General features: G+C 49.7%; 1 protein-coding gene across 1 annotated transcript in view; it reads left to right on the top strand.

The window, feature by feature from the left end:
- Positions 1-24453, top strand: part of KANK1 (KN motif and ankyrin repeat domains 1) — a 233037-nt gene extending 208584 nt beyond the window's left edge. The window contains exon 14 of the transcript XR_010407627.1: positions 894-24453. The gene's annotated coding sequence lies outside the window, so the exon portion shown is untranslated. The remainder of the gene's footprint in view (positions 1-893) is intronic.
- The last annotated feature ends 396 nt before the right edge of the window (positions 24454-24849 follow it).

Genomic DNA, 24849 nt, shown 5'->3' with positions numbered 1-24849 from the left:
ACCTTGGTGCACAGGGGCGCAGATAGCCTGTTATGTAGACGCCCTGGGGCAGCAAGGACTAGATCTCTGGGAAGGACAGCCATTTCCTGTGTCCCTGGGGAGGCTGATTGTATCTCATGAACGTGTCGGTCTCAAACCTGAGCACACATCAGAATCCCGAGGAGGGCTTGTGACAACCCAGACGAGTTTCTGATTCAGTGGGTCCGGGAAGAGGCCTGAGAATCAGCATTTTAAAAACAAGCTACAAACTCCCCAGTGAGGCTGAGGGTGCTGGTCCGGAGACCACGCACTGAGAACCGCTGCTCATGGGGAAGGAGTATTAGAGGTAGACTCTCTTACTTCAACCACAAGCACCTGCTGGGTAGGCATTTTCAGTGTCTGTATTCCTTAATCTTGGTGGGCTTTGTTTGTTTGTAATTTCCAGTGACTGAGACTTCACAGTTAGCTTGTGCACTGCGAACCTTTTGCTCCCCAATTTAAAAATCAAATTTTGCGAAGGTGCAGTTGTCTCATGGCAACTCTTTCTTTCTAGAGCTTGTATAATATATCAAGTGTTAATAAATCCTGTGTTCCTCCAGAATTGGGTTTTAGAACCCAGCCAGAGGCCTGGGCTTGAATCACAGCAGTCTTAACAAGAAAAATGACGTACCCAGTGCACTTGGAAAGAAAGCAAGCTTTATTTGCGTGGATCCCACTGAGTCTCTCTCTGTGTTGGCTCACCCCCTCGTGAATGCTCGTTTAAAAATCACTGTCTCCTCCTGAGACCCCAGGGAAGCACTAAGGAGAGGGTGGGCTGTGTGGATGTCCTCCCACCCCCCAGCTGCTGTCCCTGAATTCCTCTCTCTGTTCCTGTCCTGCATCGGGCAGAGGCTCACAATGGTTTCCCTTTGCAGAGCCAGGCTGGCGGTCTTTCTGGATGCTCACGCCAAGGCCTGAGAGACAGGGGCATCTGTGAGGGCAGGCCCTGGGGGCCCACAGGACCAGGAACCAACTCGAGGGGTCTCCCCACCCAAAGGCACATAATCGTGCATGTCCATCGTTCTTGGGTCAGAGACTCAGTTGAGACGAGTCAAGAAGAGGGAGGGGAAATTTATAGGAGGGGAAACCCACCTATAAATTAATCTCTGAGAGACAAGACTCCCTTTCAGGAAGTACACTGGCCGACACTGATTGATGGCAGACCTTGAATGACCAGAGAACATTCATGAAGTTGCTCCCGAGGCCCCATTCAATCATGGTCAGGGTAGAGCCGGAAGCTTGGTGTTGATCTTGTAAGCCCTGCCGTGTTTTCTGGTCCGCATAATATTTCAAAAGGTAGAACAGAGTACTTTTATGTGTCTCTGTGTGTTAGGAGTTTGGGAACTCAGGCTCAGGAGGCCGATAAACCTATGACTGCCAGAGTGACAGACTTGGATTCATGAGTTCGTCCTGCCAGATGCATATCTGTGCTTCTGATTCACACTGAAATTAGGGAAGCCAGACACTGCCACCCCTCTCCCGTGAGTCTAACGAAGGGGACCTCTCGGTGGTCTGTACACACGCTGAGCTCTGCATGAAGGGGAGTTTTATCCAGATGTCAACATCAAGAACAGCGACCGCTGCAAAGAGCCGGCCTGTCTGGATAGAGAAGCCCCCTGCTCTCGGCAATCCGTGGAAATATGGGGAGGCATCTCTTTTCCGGGCTCTGCTTCAACCCCCTCCGTTGATTTGATGCCTAATGAAGAATGACTTTTCACTTCTTGCTGTGCTCATTCTGTGGTTTCTACCAAGATATTGAACACATCTGTAGAGCTGAAGGCCGGGGAAGGATCTTCAGCTCGAGGTAGCACAAGCGAAGATCAGTCTGCAGGGACCCATTTTTCTTTGAAGGCGAAAGTTGCTGCTGATAACTCTTCCAAGGGTGCGTCATTCTCTGATTTATAAGTGGGCACGTGAGTGACCTTGCCCACAGTGATGCTCTGTAACACACAGCCCGCAAAGCCTCTGCGGTATCCAGCCGTGAGCATTTATTCCTCCCGGGGTTGGGGGGCCCACTAACCTCTGGCTCTGCTGCTGACCGTGGCCCATCTCACGCTGGGCCGTCAGCTGAGGGAAGCTGGCTCCGTTCCCGTAGCTCACGGTTTCAGCTCTGTGACTCGTACCTTCCAGCTGCATAGCCCAAGAATGTTCTCAAGGCCGTGACAAAGATGCAGGAGGAGCAAGTGGACCAGGCTTGTTCAGGCTTCGCTTCAGTGCTGGCACCCCATCATTCCACACGACATGCTCTTGGCCCCAGCAAGTCCAAGACCAGCCCAGATTCAAGGAGATCGGGAAACAGGTCGGGCCTCTTCAGTGAGAAGAACAAGTCAGGATGTTTGGCTTCAAACAGAGTAAAGGATGTGGAGCCAGAAAATGCAATAAATACTTCACAGTGAGATCCTTCCCCTTAGTGGTTCTGGCCAGGGTTTTGGGTGTTGCTCAACAGACCTACTTCTATTACCCTCCTTGAATACCTGTGGGAAAGGGTGGAGACAGTAAATCTGGTCCCTCCTTGAGGCTAACTGATGCTTGCGGAGCTCTTCCACAGTGGACACCTCATGGAAATTTTCAGCCAAACCATCATCACTGCAAGGAGCATCACCCTGGGGGAGCCCCTGACTAGACTCCCCTGCCACAGAGCGGCCAGGGACTGTGACAACGTGCAGCAGTGGGCAGGAAGTGGGGTGGCCACCCGGAAGCAGCTGGAAGGGAGGACTTGTCCTAAGCGTCTTAGGAGCTGGTTTCGAATGCTGTGTTTGAGGGACATCAGCCAGGGTGAGACATGACAGAGGAAGACCCTTCATTGCTCCAGGCTGTCCTCATCCAGGCACCCACACCGGGAACCATGTCCACAGCCTTTGGCTTCCTGCTGACAGAGTCCAAGAGGGGACTGGCATGAGTCACGTTAGAGCCCCTTCGGCTCCCAGCTAGAAGCAGGATTCTCACCACAGGCCCTGGCTACCTCCCGTGGCCAACAGGCAGGGCTCCGTAATCTCGTCTGAAGTCTTGTCCATGGACTTGTTCCGAGGCAGTCTTACCAAGTGAGTCGGGCACGGTGTCGGGGCAGTTACCTGCCCTTCGGGAGCTGGTCCCAGCCTAACGTCCCCCACGGAGCTGGGATCTTGGTTGTGCTGGCTGAGGGGCTGTGCGTGCTGAGGTTGGGGGCGGGCAGCCGGCAGAGACAAGAGCTTTCCCACTTGCTAATGGAGTGAAGGGAACTCCTGGGGGGCCCAGTCTGTGAAGCATCTGACAACTCTTGATTTTGGTTCAGGTTATGATCTCAGGGTTGCGAGATGGAGCCCCATGTTGGGCTCCTTGTGCAGCAGGGGGTCTGCTTGGGATTCTCCCTCGCCCTCTGCCTCTCCCCCTGCTTGTGTACTTTCTCTCTCAGATAAATAAATAAATCTTTTAAAAAGAAGAAGAAAGAAGGGAACTCTTCACTGCCTAGGGACAGCATAACCGTCTGGCTGCTCTGTGAGAAGCCATCTGCCGAATAGCCTCAAAATACAGAGGCATGTGTTCCCGGGCTCCACCGTAAAGGTCCAGCCGACGGCATCGTCACTTTGGTCAAGCACGAGAAACACCTTTGTAGGATTGTGGGCGGAGCTCACTGGAAGACAAGGAGACCTGTGTAACTCTCAGACCCCAGCCTCGCAGACGAAGGCTGGAAGAGCCGGCGGCCGCACGCTGAGGGGGATGGATGCCTTCTTATAGTTGTCTTCAGATGCCGTGGGTCCCAGGATCTGCAGGGCCGGGCCCTGCCACCCTCATTCCCTTCCAGGGATGCCACTTTCCCCACAACCCAGATGGCGAGCAGAAGCACTTGTCGGGAAGAAGGTGCTGGGTCCCAAGTCCGGAGTCCACAGGCTGTTCACCATGAGCCACAGGGTGGGCGGTCACGCATCTAAAGGGCAGTCATGTGAACAGGGAGAAGAGGAGTTCTTTCCTGATCCAGGAGGAAGGGGGTGGAACACTGAGCCAAAAACCCAACCCCCAGCACACAACGCATTTATTTTTTTTATTTTTTTTAAAGATTTTATTTATTTATTTGACAGAGGCACAGCGAGAGAGGGAACACAAGCAGGGGGAGTGGGAGAGGGAGAAGCAGGCTTCCCGCGGAGCAGGGAGCCCGATGCGGGGCTCGATCCCAGGACCCTGGGATCACGACCCGAGCCGAAGGCAGACGCCCAACGACTGAACCACCCATGTGCCCGCACACAATGCATTTAAATGACACCCCTCCGCCCCCCAGGAAAGGGTGAACTAGGAAAAGCTCGTTCAGCTAAAGCAACTGAAGTCGGAATGGGCTCCACCAGTGTTAAGGGACGTGAGAGCCTGCATGGGCATCCTGAGGTCCCACTGGTGCTGAGACTGCGGCTTTCCTCCAAGCCACCAACCCGGTCACTCACTCTGTTCCCTGCGCAGCCTGACCTATCAGCCCCGCCCCTCCCCAGCGGCCAGTGGTGGACACACCCCTGCATGAACCAGTCTCCTACTGACCATCAGTGTTACTACAAGCATTTTTTAATAATCCATTAAATCTGGAATTTCAGATTGTACCACGTATAGTAATGGTTAGTAATAGTTAATGAAACTGCATTCACATGCCCACGCACGCACGTGCTGCGTCACAAGGTAAGATGTCCTGGTGACGGTGGGCAGAGCAGAAGTCTAGGTACAGGACACGATGCAGCCAAGCCCAGCGGTAGTTGTAGTTCCTCATAAGGGATGCAGGGAGGAATCTTCTTGAGCATCTATTGTGACTCCTTCTGAGTCAAGGACTAAGGGTGGGGGTAGGGCTGCACAAAGTGGAGAGGATCAGCCCCTCCCCATTGAGGGGATAACCATTGCGTTGACTAGCAGCCACACCCAAGTAAAGAAAAACACGTTAGGGTGCAGCGGGCCCCTGAGATAGGATGGCGGGTGGAGCCCAGGGGAGGTAGGAGAGCTCCTGGGAAGATTCATCCAGACTTGTGTCCTGAAGGAAGCAAAGAGCAGGACAGTGCCCGAAAGAAAGGGAGTTTACCTCCTAGCAGGCTGGCGCTGGAAAGGGCTTTCGGGCAAATGTCACCATCTCATTTTCCCCCTGGTAACCCACATTTATGGTTTCATGGACTATAAAAGTTCAAAGTTTATAGCAAGTCCCTTTCTCTTTCAAAGCTTGCCTCTCCCTTTCTTATTTTGACTTCTTATGTGTGATTTTTTTTTTCGTTGTGGTAAAATACGCATAACATGCAGTTTGCCATTTTAATTTTAATAAATGTATGATTCAGTGGCATTCAGTACATTTGCACTGATGAATAACCACCGGAACCATCCGTCTCCGAAACTCATCACCCAAAGCAGAAGCTTACCATCGAGCAGTAACGACCCACTTCCCACTCCCACTCGCCTCTGGTATGCTCCGTTCCACTTTCTGTTTGTGCGAATTTGCCTGAAATAAGTGTATTTCACTTGGCATAACATCTTCAAGATTCAACCATGTTGTAGTGAGTGTCAGGCCTCCATCCCTTTTCATGGCAGGATAATAGCACATTGTATGTATATGCCATGTTTTGTTTATCCATTATCCTTGGATGGTCACTTGGGTTGTTATCACCACCCCACAATGAAGGAACTGGGGCACGTGGGTGGCTCAGTCGGTTAGGCATCCAACTCTTGGTTTCGGCTCAGGTCATGATCTCAGGGTCGTGAGATCAAGCCCCGTGTCAGGCTTTGCACTCGGCCCAGGGTCTGCTTGGGATTCTCTCTCTCCCTCTGCCCTTCCTCCTGCTCACACTCTCTAAATCAATCAATCAATCAATCAGTCTTTTTTAAAAAATCATAACATGAAGGAACTGAAGCTCTGAGTGGCTCAGAGTTACCCAACTACTTAATGGGAAGCCTGATTAGAGAGTGCATGTCTCTTGCATCCTAGGCCAAGATTGCTACTACTCCAGGCCAGCAGCCCAACACCCCTTTATTTCACATTCTGCTCTGGTTTCAAATAGTGAAAGATAACAATCCTTTATATAGCACCTAACTATGTACCAGGCACTGTTCTCAGTGCTTTATGCGTGTTAATTCATTTTCTCCTCACCATAAACCTGTAAGGTAAATGCCCACCGTTACTTTCCCCTTTTGGCAGAGAAGGAAACAGAAGCAGGGAGGTTAGGTAACTTGCCCAACATCACATAGCTATTAAGTGACAGAGCTGGACCAAGAACCCAGTTCCAGAATCCCTGCGCTTACTCCAATACATTGCCCCTCTTGTAGGGAGAAAAGAATTCTTCACCAAAGCAATACATCCAGTGGGATTATATTTCAGTGTTAGAGACTCAAATTCTGGAGACAAAATCAACCAAGCTGCCCTTTCTCTGAGATTAACTCGGGAAGACAAATTTATTCCAGGGAAAAGATTGCAAGCTGAGTTACACCTGCCTTTTTTCAGCAAATGTCTACGGCCTCAAACTCTGCCTGGGTCTCATGGGACAGTCTGTCCCCCTAGCCAGATGATTTAGGAGCTACAGGGTGAACGTAAATCCTTCAGGCCCAAAATTGGTCCCCTAAAATATCCTAGATTCTGCTCAGTTAAAGACACAGAAGTGTGATTCCAGGAATACCCTTGCTACTGCAAATACAATTACTCGGTTTTCCATGTGCCTCTGAGTGTCACGATCCCGCCTACCACAGCCACTGCAGTTAGGGCTGGGCCAGGAGTCTGCAGACCCCAGAAGAGTCACACAAGCACCCAACCACCCTGCCCCAGTTCTATTTAGGTCATGTGGCCTGTCAACTAGGAGGACAGAACTTTCTAGAACAAAAAGCTAAAGCACAGCTGCTTTCTCCAAGTCTGTTCTACTTGGGAAAGCAAGTGCTGAGGATATCACTCCCACCCTAAGGAGGGAGCATACAGGAGGCAGGCCCGCTGTCTCCAGCAAAACAAGCAAGGATGCTTATTTACGGGCCCTGCCGAGAAAGTGTATTATTAGAAGGGCTGAGCCCCGGGGGGCTCTGTGTCCTTGCCGTGTGGCTGGCTGAGTTCTCCAGGTCGTGGGTGGTTTCAGCCAGTAAGTCTAAGGACTTTGGCTGATCGGTCAACAAGAACAGAGCTTATTTACCTGCCACAGAACATCGGGCTGTCGCTTTGATAAGACTCCTTCAAGGTGCCCTTGGAAAGCAACCAGTTTGCTGGCTTCTACCCTTTCCTCTGAGGTGCAGACTGCTAAGACAGCAAGAGAGCGCACACATGAACACTGCTGTTTTATGTGTCTAGCCATGATGAATTTTTTCTCTTCAACCTCACCCACCCGCTGGTGGTGGCCCACGGCTCCTACGTGAGCAGTAAGAAGCCACAGAAATCCGGATGATGCAGTCACAGATGGAGCCCTGCAGTTCCAGAACTATTCTCTGGCACTCCGTAAATAATGCTGGCGATACCCCCCTTCTTACCCAGAAGTCTTCTCAGAGGGGTCCCCTTGAGTTCTCAGGACCCTGTCCAGAGCTAGGGCAAGAAAGAACCCATGGAAGGTGGAAATCCATGCAGGCTACACAGCATCCTGCTGGGGCCGTGAAGACCCCAGAGGAGCCACGCAAGCACCCCACCAGTTACATTCAGATCATGTGACTTGACCAGGAAGGGAGAAACTTCTGGAAGGAATGCCAAAGAGACTCCATAGCTGCTCTACTCCAAGCCTCTTACACCCAGAAAAGCAAGTGACGAGCAACCACACGAGGTCATGCTCATCAAGGCATTCTGTAGACGTGTCCAAGCGCTCCAGGAGGGCCAACTCTTTCGCTGGGGGTGAGGGCGTTTTTCCTTGAGGTTGGGCTGCTTTTCATTCCAAGTTCCAGTGACCGGCATTCCTCCCCAGGGCACCAGGTGCTCGCACGGAGACAGTGTCTTCCCAGTCACCCCATGAGCGCAGACGACAGCTGGGCTGGTGGCTAATCGTTTAAACCGCAGATGTCCCTGTTCGAACTGGATCGTCCCCTGTGGCGCTGGACCCCGGCAGGCTGTTCTTTGGGTGACGAAAAGAAAAGCCCACTGGGCAGCAAGAAGACTTCTCAGAGGAGCCTGAAGGCTGCATGTGGGGCGTGCGGAGGACGGGGTCCTCACGCACTCCTGTGTGCCTCTCAGTGTGCGACAGACAGATTCCAGCCTACCCCGGGCCGCGCTGCCGTGTTCTAGGCTCGCTCCCCATTCCCCTGTATGCTATCGGCCCATGCCGGCCCATTCCCTCCTGTGGCCTGATGCTGTATGGAGCACTTCCGGGCATCCCCTCATCGAGTCCCATGAGCTGGGTTGTCACCAAGCTCCCTGTGTTCCACCTCCTTAGCAGCTTCTGTGTCTGTCCCCTTCTTGCTCCTTGGGTTCTTTCATTTCTGGGCCTGAAACACTGGTCTCTTTGCCAAGCAAATGCAGAAAAGCATGGCCCCAACCAGGATTATAAGGGGTGGCCTTATGCATACCAGTGGATCTATCAGTGGACAATCAGAAGAGACCAGAACAATGCACTCCTATTATGGCTATTCATCTGGAGGGAAGGCGATCAATATAGACACTAATCCAGTTTAATAAGGGAAACAGGCCTCCCTTACTGGTTCTGTTCCAGGGCACGAAGGGAGTTCACTGTCACTGCGTCCTTGCTTCTGTTCTCCGGCTGACCGCTGCAGTCCCCCTCAGTGCTCTTAGACGAGACACTTGGCACCTGCTCTTCTGAGAGTTTCTTGTCACTCGTGAAGCTTCCGTGACCAGTAACGATGGTACACAGAGGAGAACGCCTCACACCTCCTTGTGGCTAACGTGGGCGAGTCTTCATCTTTGGAAGCATGTTCTACCCTACTTTGGAAAAAAGCAAAAGTCTTTCCTCTTGCAGGCCACTGGACGTACCGTACTTCATATCAAGTAAGGTGAGGCCCCAGAGAGGGCTTCCTGGACCAGCTAAACTAGGTCTGGCCCTTGCCTTGGCTTCACTTACTCTGTGGGCAATAGGGAGCACTGGACTTTTTTTGCCTGCAGTCGTAGAAACACCTGATTTCAAGTCTCAGTACTCACGTTCTGAAACACTGTAAGACTAAAATGAAACACCACCTTAGTAGACTTCTTTCCCATAAAACGAAATTATATACTCTTTCCGTTCCATAATTAGAGGAAAGATACTCTTCCCTCTAGTAAAAATAAGGAAAAGAGAATTTAAAGAGGTCCATTATTTTTTTCAAAAATTATGTGGGAATTAAGGGGGGCCTGGGGTGGCTCACTCAGGTAGGCATCAGACTCTTGATTTTGGCTCAGGTCATGATCTCAGGGTCGTGAGATTGACCACTGCGTGGAGCCTACTTAAGATTCTCTCTTTCCTTCTCCCTCTGCTCCCACCCCCTTGCCACCTGCTTGCACACACAAGCGCTCGTTCTTTCTAAAAAAAAAAAAGTGGGAATTTAAATACCACTTAATAAATTATTGCACTGTGTCATCTAAACAACCATACTAAAAAGAAAAATTTAAGTGAACCTTTGCCAATTACAGTGCTGATACCTGTCACTACTTTTTTTTTCTCTCTATATTTGTTTTTCCTTCTACAATTCTCCCTCTATTTATTGTAGCAAATTATGACACACTTATAGTTTGGGTATGTATTGAATAGTTGTACACATCCTTCTCTCAACGTCAAGAAGGCAGGAATCTAGAAGCCGGAACCGTACCCAGCGCGGGCTAGGGAAGCCGTGCGCCCTACGGTTCTCTGCCACCTGGTGTCTACATCTGGGTACTGCACTGTCCTCAGTCGGGTCCGACAAGGGTGTTCTCCCTCTTCACCGTCCCCGGGAGGCCAAACGCAGACCGAGCCCACTCCTGTGGGATGAGAGAAAAAGTACCAGGAACTCTGGCATCAGACCTAACTTAGACTCCTTCGTTCCCCCTTTACACCTGAGCCTGTGAGCAAGTTAGCTTCCCTTTTGGAGACTTCATTTCTACACCTGTAGCCTGCAGGTGATAATGCCCGCCTTCAGAGTCGTGGCCATAGAAGTTCTAGAAAGCCGCATGGGTTGACGTTGCTGTGAAGATTAAATGAATGGTGTAAAGTGCCCGCCAGCCATCCAACAATGAATGCTTCCTGAACAAATGAGAGCGTGAGTAGGACAGCAGACGGAAGGAACCTGGGAGGAAGGTCGGTCCGTCAGTCCAGCTGACGTCCCCTCTTCTGAGGGACCCAGGGAGACGAGGGGCAGGCAGGAATGCTGGTGACTGAGGGTGAGGCTCTTTCCGACAGTGGCACTTGGAGTCCCGCTTCCAAATCCCTAAGGCTAAGAAACCGAGTGGCCTAGCTGGGTTTGGGCCCATCCCCGGTCCAGACATGTGGCCAGGGGTCCGCTGTGATCGTTAAGGGAGACCAGGAAGGGGTTGGTCCTCGTGAACTGGATTGGCATTCTGGGGGGTGTTCACTGCACCACAAGAGAGTCTGAACCAGGCAGCGGAGACAACAGGATGCGGGTGGGAAGAGCCCTTCCGATACTGAGTTAGGTCTTACAGGGGAACAGCTGTGATAGGTAAGAAAGCCTACGCTGAAGTTGCTGCTAGACCCTAAATCATGAACTTCTAGAAAGCCAGATGGGTATGGATTGATTTATCTCATCCATCTGCTACTAAAGAATCAACGGATGCAAGTATCACTTTTATTCCCCTTCAAATATACAAAAATGGAAACCCAGAGAAATTAGATTTTGTGTTTGATGTTACAAAAGTAATGGGCTCTAAACTGGAACCTGAGTTCTCCACGTTCTGCTGAGCTTTTCTTCCAGTACAACACGACAGCTCCAGGTAAAGGGCAGCCTCCAGAAGAAACTGTCGGATTTTTTTTTTTTTTTAAGATTTTATTTCTTTATTTAAGAGAGAGAGGGAACACAAGAAAAGGGAGCGGCAGGCAGAGGGAGAAGCAGGCTCCCCGCTGAGCAAGGAGCCCCACGTGGGGCTTGATCCCAGGATCCTGGGATTACGACCTGAGCCGAAGGCAGACGCTTAACGACTGAGCCACCTAGGCACCCCATCTGTCGAGTATTTTGAGAAGAGCAACCCCCAGGAAGTTCCAATGAGCTGGACAGGAGGCATCATCTTCCAGATGTGGTCCATGGGTAGTTAGTATGTTTTTCCATTACCTTTAATCCTCGATGACCTCCTACCTATTTGAAATAAAGGTTCAGGGGTCTTTCTGGAAACACATATACACACACACACAAACTCCCAAAACAAAAAACATTGGTCTTATTCTTTATATTAGCTTCACTAAACAGATTTCAGCTTTAGGAAACATAATCAGAGCAGAGCCTAATTTAAGAAATTCTTTTTACTAAGAAATCAATACCTTTTAGGTTGTTTATAAATAATCTTCTTCTCTACTGTTTTTCAGTTGTTGAAAATGAATACAGTGTTTTAAAAATGGCACATTAAGACAGAAGCTACAGGTGTACTGTAAATTATTATTAGGAAACAAGTGTGGCAGACAGACCATCTCCTGATGGTCACGCCTTTGCGATGCCCCTCCCCTCGAGCAGGGGTGGGACCTGTGACTTGCTTCTGCCCACACGGGATGGCAAAGGCGATAGAATGTCATGTCTATGATCACATCACATAAGGTTGTAATACCTGTCTTGCAAGGAGACTCTTCCTTGTAGGAAGTAAGTGGTCATTGTTGGCAAGACTCACATGGCAAGGAGCCGAGGGTGCCCTCTGGCCAACAACTTCCAAGAAAATGAGGCCCTCCATCGGACAACCCGCAAGAAACGGAAAGCTCCTAACAGTGATGTGAGCAGGGAAGTATATTCTTTCCCACTCTGGCCGCAGATGAGACCACAGCCCCAGTGATCATGTTGATTACAGCTTTGCAGCAGATGCGGCTAAGCTGGACCTGGACTCCTGACCTACGGAAACTGTGGCATAATGAATACGTGTTGCTTTGAGCCACTGAGTTTGTGGTGACATGACTGTACAGCAATAGGGTGACCTACTACAACTAGACCATATAAAGAAGAAAAAATGTTCATTCTCACTACCCGGAGATTACCATTGCTCACAGTTTGTAGATAGTTTCCTGAGTACAATTAATACATCATCACGGAAAAATCATGATTAAACAGAAGCAATAGGTCAGAGAAGGAAAGTCCCTCTCTCTCCCCTGGGAAAATCACTGTTAACAATTTTACCTGTTTCCATCTCTCTCTCTCTCAATATTCATAGAACTATATATTTAGATATAGTAAAACTGTACATACGTAGCGTACATATATAGAAAACACACATGTAGAAAAACACTTTACATACTTTTAAAAAGAAATACACATGCATAGTTTCTTTAGAAAAATAAACAGACTGGCATCTTTTATACTTTCCTGTACCAGTTGCTCAAGTCAAAAAACTAGGAGTCTTTTTCGCACTTCTCTTTGCCTTACCCCCACCTCCAGTCTCCAGTAAATGCCATTGTCTCCATCTTAAAATATAACCCAAGTGGGCCGGGTTACTCGTCACTTTGAGCACTGTTTGCAGAGAGTCCGAGGCAGCCTGAGCCGGATCACGTCTCTCCCACTTGGAGCCTACCGATGGCTCTCACCGCCTGCAGAATAAAAATGACAGCCCTCCTTTCCTACCACACCATCCCCCCGCCCCTGCTCCGTACCTTAAGAATGGTCAAAAGAAGCAGCGAAGTTCGGAATGAATGAATGGTGAGATTAGAGGATATAAAGGGAAAAAGAAGGGGGGGGGTAGGGAAACTTATTTAAAAATAAAAAATGTTCCAACAGGTCATGTTTTCTAGTCCCCTAACCCTGACCCCATACCACCCCATACCACCATCCGCCCTGTGGTTGGGAGGTGGCGTGCATGCTCTGGAGATTCTGAAGGCAGGGGCATGCAAAGGGAAAACTGCTGGATGAAGACTGTCTTCAGCAAGCTTATCCAGCCACCCTTGCTTCATTCACACTAGTCCTGATGTGTCGTTACCACCCCCAGAGGATTTGAACCCCCTTCAGAAGAGGTGATTCAAACCCAAAGAGAATTTTTTTTATCAGGAAGGTCAAGCCCACGGTGTGGACATTCTCACCGTCTGAGGGTAGAATGTCTTGGGGAAGACTGTGAGTCGCGGTTGCCTGGATTACAAGCCATGGAAGGCTTTCCCCAGCCCAAAATGTGAGATGCAACCTCCTGATGTTGGCCAATGGCCCTCAACCCATCTTTCCTGCTAGAAATGTCATGTCTATGATCACCCATCTTTCCTGCTCACTGCCCCCTCGGCTGCCACTGCTCTCCTCCCGGCCTCTTCTCGGGCAGCCCTGTGTCCCCCTTGTGCATGCCTAAGTCCCCCAACCTAATGTTCCCCCAAACCATTCACATCTTAACCTACATACTCACCAGTCAACTTCCAACTGGACCCCTCTGTCCCGGAGCGCTTTCTGTTCCAGCAGCTAGTTTTGGCCTATTGTGCCTGAGCAAGTGTCTGTGAGTATAGTACTGAACCTCACAGAGCAACAAAGAGGGCATCGGGCTGGATGTTCAAATGCAACTTTGAGGGCGCCTGGGTGGCTCAGTCGGTAAGCGTCTGCCTTCGGCTCGGGTCGTGATCCCAGGGTCCTGGGATCGAGCCCCGCATCGGGCTCCCTGCTCCGCGGGAAGCCTGCTTCTCCCTCTCCCACTCCCCCTGCTGGTGTTCCCTCTCTTGCTGTGTCTCTCTCTGTCAAATAAATAAATTTAAAAAAAAAATGCAACTTTGACAGTGACGCTAGGTATCGTCGCGGGTGGAGTTGAGAAAGCAGAGGAAAGAGATCCACGGGCCATGGCAGGGATGACTTTGACGTTATTGAGAACACTAGAAAGGGCCCCTGCAGCCCAGGAATACTGGCCAATAAGGAGAGGGCGAGCAGGTGGCCACAGTCATGAGCAGAAGCTTCTCGGGTCTTGGAGCATGGGTGGTCAAAGCCCCACCAGGGTGCTCTGCGGAGCTTGCATCTGCTTGGGGACAAGGCTGCATGGACCGCTTACAGGCTGGTTTAAGTAGCACTCCTGTATCCAGGAGCGTCCTTCGTGAGAAACAGTTGCACGTGGGTAATACTGTCATTTCTCTTGTTACCTGAATCTCTTCTAGATTTGCACACTATGAACACGGTGAGCAACTGAATTCTGAAATACCCAGATCAGACACCTTGCTCTGGGTACAGTAGATTCTTCAGGGTAGTTTAGTTTAAATGCTTTCTCTTACCCACCCATAGTAACTCCCATGGCTTCTTGGACTAGAGTTACTGTCACAACATGGTATCTACATTATTGTTTCCTCTCTGTCTTCTTCACGGGTCCGACGGGGTAGGACCATGGGCCCGGCAGGGTCTCAGCGGGAAATAGCTACCACTGCCAGATTGGGAACCCCCACTTCCTAAGGGACAATTCCCCACGATAAAGTCCGGTAGAGTGGAAAGCACGGAGGATGCTGTGGTACCCAGAGTCAGCAAAGCCAGAATGGAGAGTCCTATTGAAAAGGGCCTCCTTCACCGGAGGGACGGGAGCAGCCTGAGACAAGCATGCGGCGCCAGGAAAGGACAATCCAGGGGAATCAAGACTCCAGCCTCGCTCCTGAACCACCCTTGGTGCTCCCTGTTGGCTGACCCGACACCAGGGGCGCCAGGAGGCCAGGGAGGGGGGCCACAGGATCCCCCTTCTGGGCAGAGAGCAGGGTGGAGATGTGGAGCGTGGATCCGGCCGGGCGAAGGGAGCTATCCAGCACCGAGTGTGTCCTACTTGATATTTATGTCCCTCGGGCCCAGAACAACCCTCATTTAAGATTTACATCCCTGGTGCCCAGGAAAATCCTTGATAGTAGGGGAGAGATTGTAGTTATATGTCAACCATATTGCCAGGCACTAGAGATAAAAACATAAACATTAATAATCATTTGGCTGGAAGGAGAGCATGAAGGATCAAGTAGAGAGGAGGAAGGAGGAACACTTGGCTGAGGGTACACGTCTGCGGGGCTGCAAACCTCCTCTCTAGGGACCAAGTCAGCTGCCCCCAAGGTAAGGGTCTATTTGAGGATCTCGGGAAGAATATTTAGCCCAGCCTTCTTTTAAAAAAGAGCAATGCAAGTGCAATCCGTCTTCGACTACCCATGGGTATGAAGCTAAAGTGAGTTGTGCCAGGTCCTGCACAGGATAGGATCAGTTACGCTACACAAACAAAAACATCAACATTGTAGTGGCCCCTTCTGGGTATATACTCAAAAGAACTGAAAGCGGAGTTCGAAGAGATATTTGTACAGTCACATGCCTGGCAGCCTTATTCTCCACGGCCACAGGAAGAAACGACCCCCGTGTCTATCGATGGATGAATGGATAAACAAATGTAGTATATACCTGCAATGGAATCACATTCAGCCTTACAAAGAAGGAAAATTCTGGGGCACCTGGGTGGCTCAGTCAGTTAAGCGTCTGCCTTCGGCTCAGGTCACGATGCCGGGGTCCTGGGATCGAGGCCCACGTCGGGCTCCCTGCTCAGCGGGAAGCCTGCTTCTCCCTCTCCCTCTGCCCTTCCCCCCACTCATGTTCTCTCCCTCTCTCTCAAATAAATAATCTTAAAAAAAGAAAGAAAGAAAGAAAATTCTGTCACCTGCCACAACACAGATTGAACCTTGAGGACATTATACTAAGTAAAATAAGCCAGTCACAAAAAGACAAATACTGCATGATTCTGCTTATATGAGGAACCTAGAATAGTCCAGTTCCTAGATGCATGAGGTACGATGGAGGTTTCCAGGAGCTGGGGGAGAGCAGGGGCTGGGATATCTTGTTTAATGGGTGCAGATTTTTAGTTTTTACAAGACAAAAAGGGTTTCGGAGACCGGTTGCACAACAATGTGAATGTACTTAACTCTCTCGAACTGTACACTTAAAAATGATTAAGATAATACATTTGATGTTATATGAATTTTACCACCATTTTTAAAGATTTCTTAATCAAAAAATAAATACAGTGTCTTTTTTTTTAAGATTTTATTTATTTGAGAGAGAGAATGAGAGAGAGAGAGAGCACGAGAGGGGGAGGGTCAGAGGGAGAAACAGAACCCCCGCTGAGCAGGGAGCCTGACGCGGGACTCGATCCAGGGACTCTAGGATCATGACCTGAGCCGAAGGCAGTCGCCCAACCAACTGAGCCACCCAGGCGCCCCTAAATACAGTGTCTTAACCCACAACAGTTCATCTCTCACCCCACTATATTTTCACCAAGGGTCAGCCAGCGTCTCTGTCCCATGTTATTATTGACCTCCCTCTGGACCCAGCCAATGGGGTAACCACCTTCTGGAATGCTGCTGGTTTCCACGGCTGAGGAGAGAGACTAAGGGTGAGTCTTTCCCACCCGAACCTGATAAGCAGAGACATGGGGGCAAGAAAGGCACTAAGAGGTATGCAGATCTAAGACGGATGTCTGGAAAAAAACCATAGGGATGGCTACTGCCCCAAGAAGCTGACCAGACTCGAACAGATAAGAAGTGGACTGTGTTTAGTTGGTTTTTGTTTTTGTTTTTTTTTAAACCACCAGCCTGGCCTAAAAGTGTCTGTGACTGCTCGAGATTTTAAGTGACCTTTGGTCCCCTCAGCGACCTTTAGGCAGCAAGCAGGCCGAGGAAGCCGTCCCTCCCCCAAGGATATCCTCTACTAGTGCCCTATTCAAATGACACTTAGGAGAGTGATCGACGAGCAAAGCAGAGCCACAGCCATGGACGGCACAGACAGGGAACTGCCTCCAGGGAGCTGAATCAGGGCCCGTTCGAGAAAGATGCTCTCCCCGCAGAGTGTGAGCTTCTCAGAACGTCCGCACACCCTCGGTCCACATCAGACTGTGGACCAGGGACGCTGTGCAGCCCCGCATTTTCCTTTCCCAAAGGAGTGGGTCGTGCACAGATCCTATCCTGATGCGGCCACTGCATGTGGGGCGGGGGGTCCCAGATAGCCCAGCGTTCTGGCTCACTGGTTTCCAGGTGGGTGAGACTGCACCTCATTCACTGAAGTCCAAGGAGACCCGAATTTTGAACTGGATACTGACCCTGGACGGGACATCTGGGCTCCAGGGGCAATGAGAGCGGAATGAGTCTATTCTGAGCACAGCAAGAGGGTGAGCTGGTACGCTGGGTAGAGTGTGGTGTTCACTAGGCATTCTGACATTCGCTGATTCCGAGTACACTTTAAGGCTGCACTTTCGGCCCCTCTTGTAGCTGGAAGAGACTCAATGATGAGTGTACTTCTTTGCCTTCTGTTTTACTGGTTATACATGTGTACCAAGAGGGGGGTCTGGGAATAAGCATATTAGAAATGACAGAAAAGGAAGGAAGGAAGGAAGGAAGGAAGGAAGGAAGGAAGGAAGGAAGGAAGGAAGGAAGGAAGGGAAACAAGGAAGGAAGGAAGGAAGGAAGGAAGAAAGAAAGAAAGAAAGAAAGAAAGAAAGAAAGAAAGAAAGAGAAAGAAAGAAAGAAAAAGAGAAAGAAAGAAAAGAGAAAAAGAAAGAAAGAAAGAGAAAGAAAGAAAGAAGAGAGAAAGAAAAAGAAAGAGAAAGAAACAAAGAAAGAGAAAGAGAAAGAAAGAGAAAGAAACAAAGAAAGAGAAAGAGAAAGAAAGAGAAAGAAAGAAAGAAAGAGAAAGAAACAAAGAAAGAAACTACAAATATAGGTTTGAATTAAACCACTCAAAAATAATAGATAAAAATAGATGATTAGTACAACAAAGGCCTGGAGCAGACAGGAGAGAATATTAAGAGAATAGGGGGCCGATGTTGGCACAAAATAGGAGGGCCACCAGGCGGGGGACCTGCTGAAGGCTTGAGGACGGAGATGCTTTGGTTCACTTATCTGCTTGTGTTGGGGCCTCCAGCCCATCACACACCCCCTGGTACCTGCGTGGAGATTAGAGACCAATCACACCACCAGCGAAGTGTGTTCTCAGGCATGTCGTTAAGGCTAGACTTGGTATCTTCCGTAACGTGTGCTGGGTGCCACTGGTTTGCTCACTCCAGTCCAGCATGGAATCCCAGAGCTGGCGACTCTTCCTGGAGGAAAAGGCCCATGGGAAGGAGCCACTGGCCAGCACTCAGGTGTAATAGATTCTATTAATTCACACCTGTGACAGAACCATTTTTAGAGGGTTTTAAGGGGATTTGCTATTTTATTTTACTTTATTTTATTTACGTATTTTTTTTTAATCACCCAACCCCGGGACTTAAAATTTTTTAAAAGATTTATTTATTTTTTTTAAAGAGAGAGAGAGAGAGTGGGAGGAGAGGCAAAGGGGGAGGGAGTGGGAGAGAATCTCAAGCAGACTCGCCGCGGAGCATGGAGCCCGACTTGGGGCTCGATCCCACGACCCTGAGATCATGACCTGAGCCAAAATCAAGAGTCAGATGCTCAGGCGCCTGGGTGGCTCAGTCGTTAAGCGTCTGCCTTTGGCTCAGGTCATGATCCCAGGGTCCTGGGATCGAGTCCCACATCGGGCTCCCTGCTCGGCGGGGAGCCTGCTTCTCCCTCTCCCGCTCCCCCTGCTTGTGTCCCCTCTCTCGCCGTCTCTCTCTGTCAAATAAATAAAATCTTAAAAAATAAAAAAAATAAAATAAAATTTAACTGGTGCCCTGGGGCGCCTGGGTGGCTCAGTCGTTAAGCGTCTGCCTTTGGCTCAGGTCATGATCCCAGGGTCCTGGGATCGAGCCCCGCATCGGGCTCCCTGCTCGGCGGGAAGCCTGCTTCTCCCTCTCCCGCTCCCCCGCTTGTGTTCCTGCTCTCGCTGTCTCTCTCTCTGTGTCAAATAAATAAATAAAAAACCTTTAGAAAAAAAAAAGAGTCAGATGCTCAACTGACAGAGCCACCACCCAGGTGCCCTGGGACTTGAAATTTTAAAGCTGTTCTTCCGGGGTGGGAGAGTCTGGGGGCAGGAGGGTGTTATGATGACTTAAGACAGTGGCGATGGCCCAATAGATACCAAGGATCCCAAAGGACTGAGGCAAGGTAGGTGAGTCAGCCAGCCACCACCTCGACCCAGAAAAGCAGCAATGCCGTTCAGGGCCACCCTGGCTCCTCCTTTGGGCAGCGCCTTGCTTTCCACCATGAAAGTCAAAGAGAAAAGATCTTTGCAATCAGGAAGCCAGAGACATTAGCAGAGCCCAGAAAGAGGTCGTCAACTTTCTGGATATGGGGACTTCATCCCGTAACACTTGGCAGCCCTGACCAGAAGCTTGACGTGGTTATTGAAAAAAGAGAAGTGCTTGGCTTTTCATCGCTGAGACTCTCCAATCACATACACCTTGGTCAAATCTGTCTCCTTCCCCATCTCTGGATTTCTCCATCCCTGGAGCACCTGCTTCTCGTTTGGCCGCACCAGCTTACTTTACTCACATCCTCTGCTGTGCTGAAAGAAATGTCTGAGTTCTGGACTGACTGATGCACTTCCTATTGTCCTCCTCAATGTGCTCTCATGTCTAATAACCTGATAGGGTAACGACTACAGACCATTAGTCCAAACTCTCAAGTCCTCTCTTAATCTCGTTCATGCTGGAGTTTCCAAGAAAGCGGGAGGATCTAGCTGAAGGCAGGGAGCAAGCCCTGCCATGACAAATCACCGCAAACTGGGGGGGCTTAAAACAACAGAAATTTATTCTCTCCTTGTTCTGGAGGCCAGAAGTCCAAAATCAAGGTGATGACAGTCATGTTCTCTCTCAAGGCTCTAGGGGAGGATCCTTCCACGTCTCCTGCAACTTCTTGTGGTGGCTGGCCACACTTGGAGGTCCTCGACTTGTAGACACACCACTCCAATCTCTGTCTCTGTGTCTGCATCTTCCCAAAGTGTTCTCCTCTCTGTGGGTCTGGGTCCACATTTCCCTCTTCCTTTTTTTTTTTTTTTTTTTAAGATTTATTTGGGAGAGAGAGTGTGCACGGTGGGGAGGAACAAAGGAAGAGGGAGAGAAGCAGACTCCCCACTGAGCACGGAGCCCTACACGGGGCTCGATCTCATGACCCTGAGATCAGATCTGAGCCAGAACCAAGAGTCGGACACTCAACCGACTGCCCCCCGCAAGTGCCCCCACATTTCCCTCTTCTGACAAGGACACCAGCCACAATGACCTCACTTTAACTTGTGTAATTACATCTGCAAAGACCCTATTTCTGAGTAAGGTCACAGGCTGAGATTCTGGGGGAAGATGAGTTTGAGGGGATAGCAGTCAACCCAGAACAACCCAGTGACTAACCCCAGGAATCAAAGTCTTTCTGTCTGGGAGTCAGGGGCATGGCCCAGAGTGGCCGCTTAGTACCTTTACCTTGGCCTCTGGTCTGCCGCAGGTGGCCCTCCCAGTTGAGCACTCACTCTGGACCAGGACTTCTATAGTTTTACGTGCAGTAGCTCATTACATTGCCACAAAAATCCCAGGAGGCGGACTCTCACCATCCCCGTTTGGCAAAGGACAGTAACAGTGCTGAGAAATTGAGTGCATTGTAGACGGACCCCCTCACGGAGGCATCAGACCACCTCTGTGCAGAGCACTTAGGTCTGGATGAGGTTTGCTTTTCTCCATTTATTTTGTATTTCTAAAAAACATCAAACTATGAAACATGGAGAAAGAGTATATCAAGGCCCATGTTTTAAAAAATAATATGTTTGAGGGGTGCCTGGGTGGCTCAGTCGTTGAGCGTCTGCCTTCGGCTCAGGTCATGATCCCGGGGTTCTGGGATCGAGTCCCGCGTCGGGCTCCCTGCTCGGTGGGGAGTCTGCTTCTCCCTCTCGTTTTAAAAAATAATATGTTTGAAAAGTGAATTAACCAAGATAATTGACACAGGCATTGGCCATGAGGAAACAAAAGCCTGCCTATGAAAAACTGTGCGCATCTCTTCAAGTCAGCCTTGTGCAGCTAACTTCAGCCAAGCCCCAGGGTTCGCTACCCGAGCGCTATGAGTTGGGTCTCCCCCAGGAGTGGTGAGCCCCAAGTCAAAAGGTGCCAGGTCTAAGTCTCCCTGATTGTGATAGCAGTCGGTCTGCACCTTTGGGACCAGCCTGGAGGAAGGAACAATCCTTCTGGCCCAAAGGAACTCCCGCCCAACTGGGCCGTGACAAGACGGACCGGTCACTCTCCTCGGGGAGCTTGTGTTCTGGCGGGGAGACAGGCACGTAAACAAACACAGGAGCGCGTTTCAGGGAGGAAGCCGTGCTGAGTAGACGGCGGCGCAGCATGAGGGGCCGTGACCTTCGGGTGGGCAGTGTGAGGCCGGGGCCCCGGAGAAGAGTGTCTTTCAGGCGATGACCAAGTTACTGAGAGCTGAATCGCGAGAGGGTGAGCAGTTTGTCAGCTGGAGAGGGACTGGAGAAGGGGAAACACTTCATCCAGCCGCCTGGCCAGCCGGGACCTCGGGGACCCACACGACGGCCCCCTTCTGCTGCACCTGCCCAGCAGCTATGTCATTTCATAGAACAAGTGCAAATTAAATACGAAGGTTTATCTGTGAAGCTCTTGCCCTGATTGTAAGGTAAATGTGTGCAAATAGCTGGACGTAATCTCGTTAAGGGTTCAGCACTGGGGAGCAATGCACTCCATCGAGGAAAGGGAGACACATGCCCCTTTAGGAACAGCCTCCTCTTCAATTCACAAATAAATAATGGGAGCTGGGAAGGAAATTATTGTCTTTAAATCAAGGGCCACGTTGGCATTCTTCCACAGCAGTTACGGTGAGCCCAGACTATGTCCCTGAACCCTAGGAAAAGCCTGGATTCCACACCGTGGCTGGAGTAGAGTTCCCAGTGCTGGGGTGCCCGTGGGGTGCTGTTGGTCCTGTATTGGGGTAGACCTGGGTGGCCAGCCTCATAGGCCTTCATTTTTAGCCCCCCCCCCCCGCCACCGCTGGAAAAGGCTGCCTAATGCGTAGAGCCATTGGGCATGCACCAGGGGACACCACGTTGATGGCTCGCCCAACGTCCATCCAGTCGCCTCCAGCTCAGTCCTGTAGTAAGACTGTGGTCTGGAGAGGTAAATTCCCCGCGTGTCGCGCCATCCTTTGCAGCCGGGATGTTAGCGGGTCATTGGACTCCAGTTGTACCTAGAGAACGACTTACAGGAGTCCCCGAGCTGGAGGTCACCCCAGGGACGCGCAGCCGCGTGCACGGGGAGGAGACCTTGCGCCAACGCGCTGGCCGGTGCACCGGGTTTTTTGGGGGGGCTGTAGCAGCTGTGGGCATCCAGCCCCCCATTCACAGGGGCCAGAGAGTGGGAGGCAGCAACCACGGGGCTTCTGCTACAATTATACGGAGCCGGGGGGTTCCAAGGTTCTCTGTACATCAGACTCACCTGGAAAATGTGTTAAAGCCCCGCTTGCCGGGCCTCAGTCCCCAGGGTCTCTCATTCCGTGGGTCTGAGGTGAGGCCCGAGGCTCTGTCTTTCTGCCGCCTTCCCAGATGTCGGTGAGGCAGCTGGTCTGGGAACACACTTCGAAAACTCCTCTTTCGAGGTCCGATTCCTCCTTTCTCCTGGGCGCAGTGTCGATGGCTGCATTGTTCCTTTGTATCATTTTTTAACCTTCCTGGAGGTTCTGTGCATCAGGTCAGACCCTTGGTTAAACCCCTTGCGGGTTGCTGGCCTTCTGTACCAATGCTCTCAACATTCTTGGAATTCTCCACCGAATCCTCCTGTCGCCTCCGTTGGGGTCTTCGGGTCAATTCTCTGTCCCCGGCTCTATTGCTTGCAGAAGGCCCATGACTCATGCTGACATAAACCCCATCCTACCAGATGTTCTCCATTTCAGCATCCTATCTCAATAACTCCCTCTTGTGCTGGAACTGCCCCAGACTCCCCCACTTTCTCCCAAAATAATCCAATCGGGAATGTTCACTGAAGGACAGGGTTAGGGTCTATTTTGCTCAAAGGCAAACATGTCTTGAATTTAGCACAGAAACTGAAGTAGCCCCACAGAAGAAAAAACAAAGTTATAAGAACGTCTTTTTATCTACCAAAGGGAAACAAAAGTCAGATGGCAGGTGCCTGCTTTGTGCCCCGTTCTTTAAGATCTGATCCTTTTTCTTTTCTTCTTCTTCTTCTTTTTTTTTGGTAAAGTACCTTAATGTAAAATTTAAAATCAAAACAACCTAAAAGAGCCCTCTTTGAAGGGTATGAGAATGGATAAGATTGATTAAATGGCATCTTACTAGACGCGTCTATTTAAAATTGGTTAAAAGGTATTATTTACCCAATGAACCATAAGGGCTCAAAAAAAAAAAAAAAAAGAATCCTAACACAATAACAGTCCCTCAGGTAAATGCCCCTTCAGACAGTTTTTTAAATGTGTGTCATTTATTTGATAAAGCATAGCAGCCTATCGAGAGAGGAATTATGGTCTGCTGCATAAATAGGCATTTGGACAACTTTAAAAATGCATACTCTTTACACCCAAATGCCGAGGGAAAATCCCAACAGAAAGTGGTTATTATGAGCAAAGAGCAACCACTTTTCAAAACCAAGAGGTGATCTAGCCCAGTGGTGTCTTTCAAACTTTTCTTCTCCTAGAGCTGCATTGATCTTCTCCTTATTTATTTATTTGTTTCGATGGCCACAAGTCACTTCTGGGTCTGGGTCAAGAGGCTTCTGACCTGCCCTGAGCTCAGGCTTATGGGTGTCCTCACCGTTGTGTGCCCACCAGAATCACCAGGGAGCCTACCCAGACCCCACCCCAAAGAGGCCGGGGCACGGTTCTAGAAGCTCCTCAGGTGATTCCGATCTGCAGTCAGGGTTGAGAACCCCCAGGCTAGATAAAGAAGCCAAAGCCCAGAGAGGCCAAGTGACTTGGCCAAGATCACACAGCAAGCCTGGGGGCGACCCAGGTATCTGGATCTTCATTCATGCTGCTCCTACACACTCTCCCCTTGCCTTGCAGAGTTGCCTTTTCCCTTTACTTTTAATACAATTTCACGCTTCTTTCGTTACATCTACATTTAGAGTATTTAAATAGTGTAGAGTAGTTATGCAATCACATCAGCAAGCATTTAGGAAATGCAACGAGAAAAAATACACTTCATTCCCCAAATACCAGCTCGGTAAGTACTTTTGTATTAACTGTACTAGATTGCCTTAGATCCCATTTTCATCTTTATATATCTTCCCTATTTGTAAATGTGAGTTTATATGTTTGTGTATTTTAAAATTTTATACCCCAGGTACTCTACCTTACTGCAAATTCTCTATTGGTTTTAAGTTAATTTTAAAAATAATAGATGTTTGGGGTACCTGGGTGGCTCAGTCAGTTACGCCTCCAACTTTTTTTATTTCGGCTCAGGTCCTGATCTCAGGGTCGCGAGATGGAGCCCCGCGTGCAGTTCTGCACTGAGTGGGGAGTCTGCTTAAGAGTCTCTCTCTCCAAAAAAAAAAAAAAAAGGAATCTCTCTCTCCTTCTCCCTCTGCCCCTCCCCCACCCCTCTCTCTAAATAATAATAATTGATATTCACTGAAAAGTTGAAGGAATATAAACATACATAAGATAGAAAATAGAGGGTCCTAAACCCTTCGCCTCCCAGTTTCTAGAAGAAATCTTTTTTTTTTCTATACATACTCCGAAATGAGAACGAATCCTGGGTACAATTCTGTACTTTGTTCTTTTTTTCTTTTTCTACTTTAACTACATGCTCTGGGCTCCTTTCCCTGTCAGTACATATTGATTACCTCATACACACCATGCCACTAAATGGATAGTCCCTAATTCATTTAACCAGTCTTCTGAAACACTGAAAAGCCTTTTCTATCAGAAACATCCAGCACGCAAACAAACAACTAAGCATGTGAACGTCAGGGCCTCCCAGCTGGGGCCCCGACCC

Source organism: Mirounga angustirostris, unplaced genomic scaffold (genome assembly GCF_029215605.1).
Source record: "Mirounga angustirostris isolate CCGP_5_RB_7025 unplaced genomic scaffold, mMirAng1.0.hap1 SCAF_15, whole genome shotgun sequence".
In the NCBI taxonomy this organism is placed as follows: domain Eukaryota; kingdom Metazoa; phylum Chordata; class Mammalia; order Carnivora; family Phocidae; genus Mirounga; species Mirounga angustirostris.
Note: the sequence above shows the minus strand (reverse complement) of the source record. Positions and strands in the feature narration are given on the sequence as shown.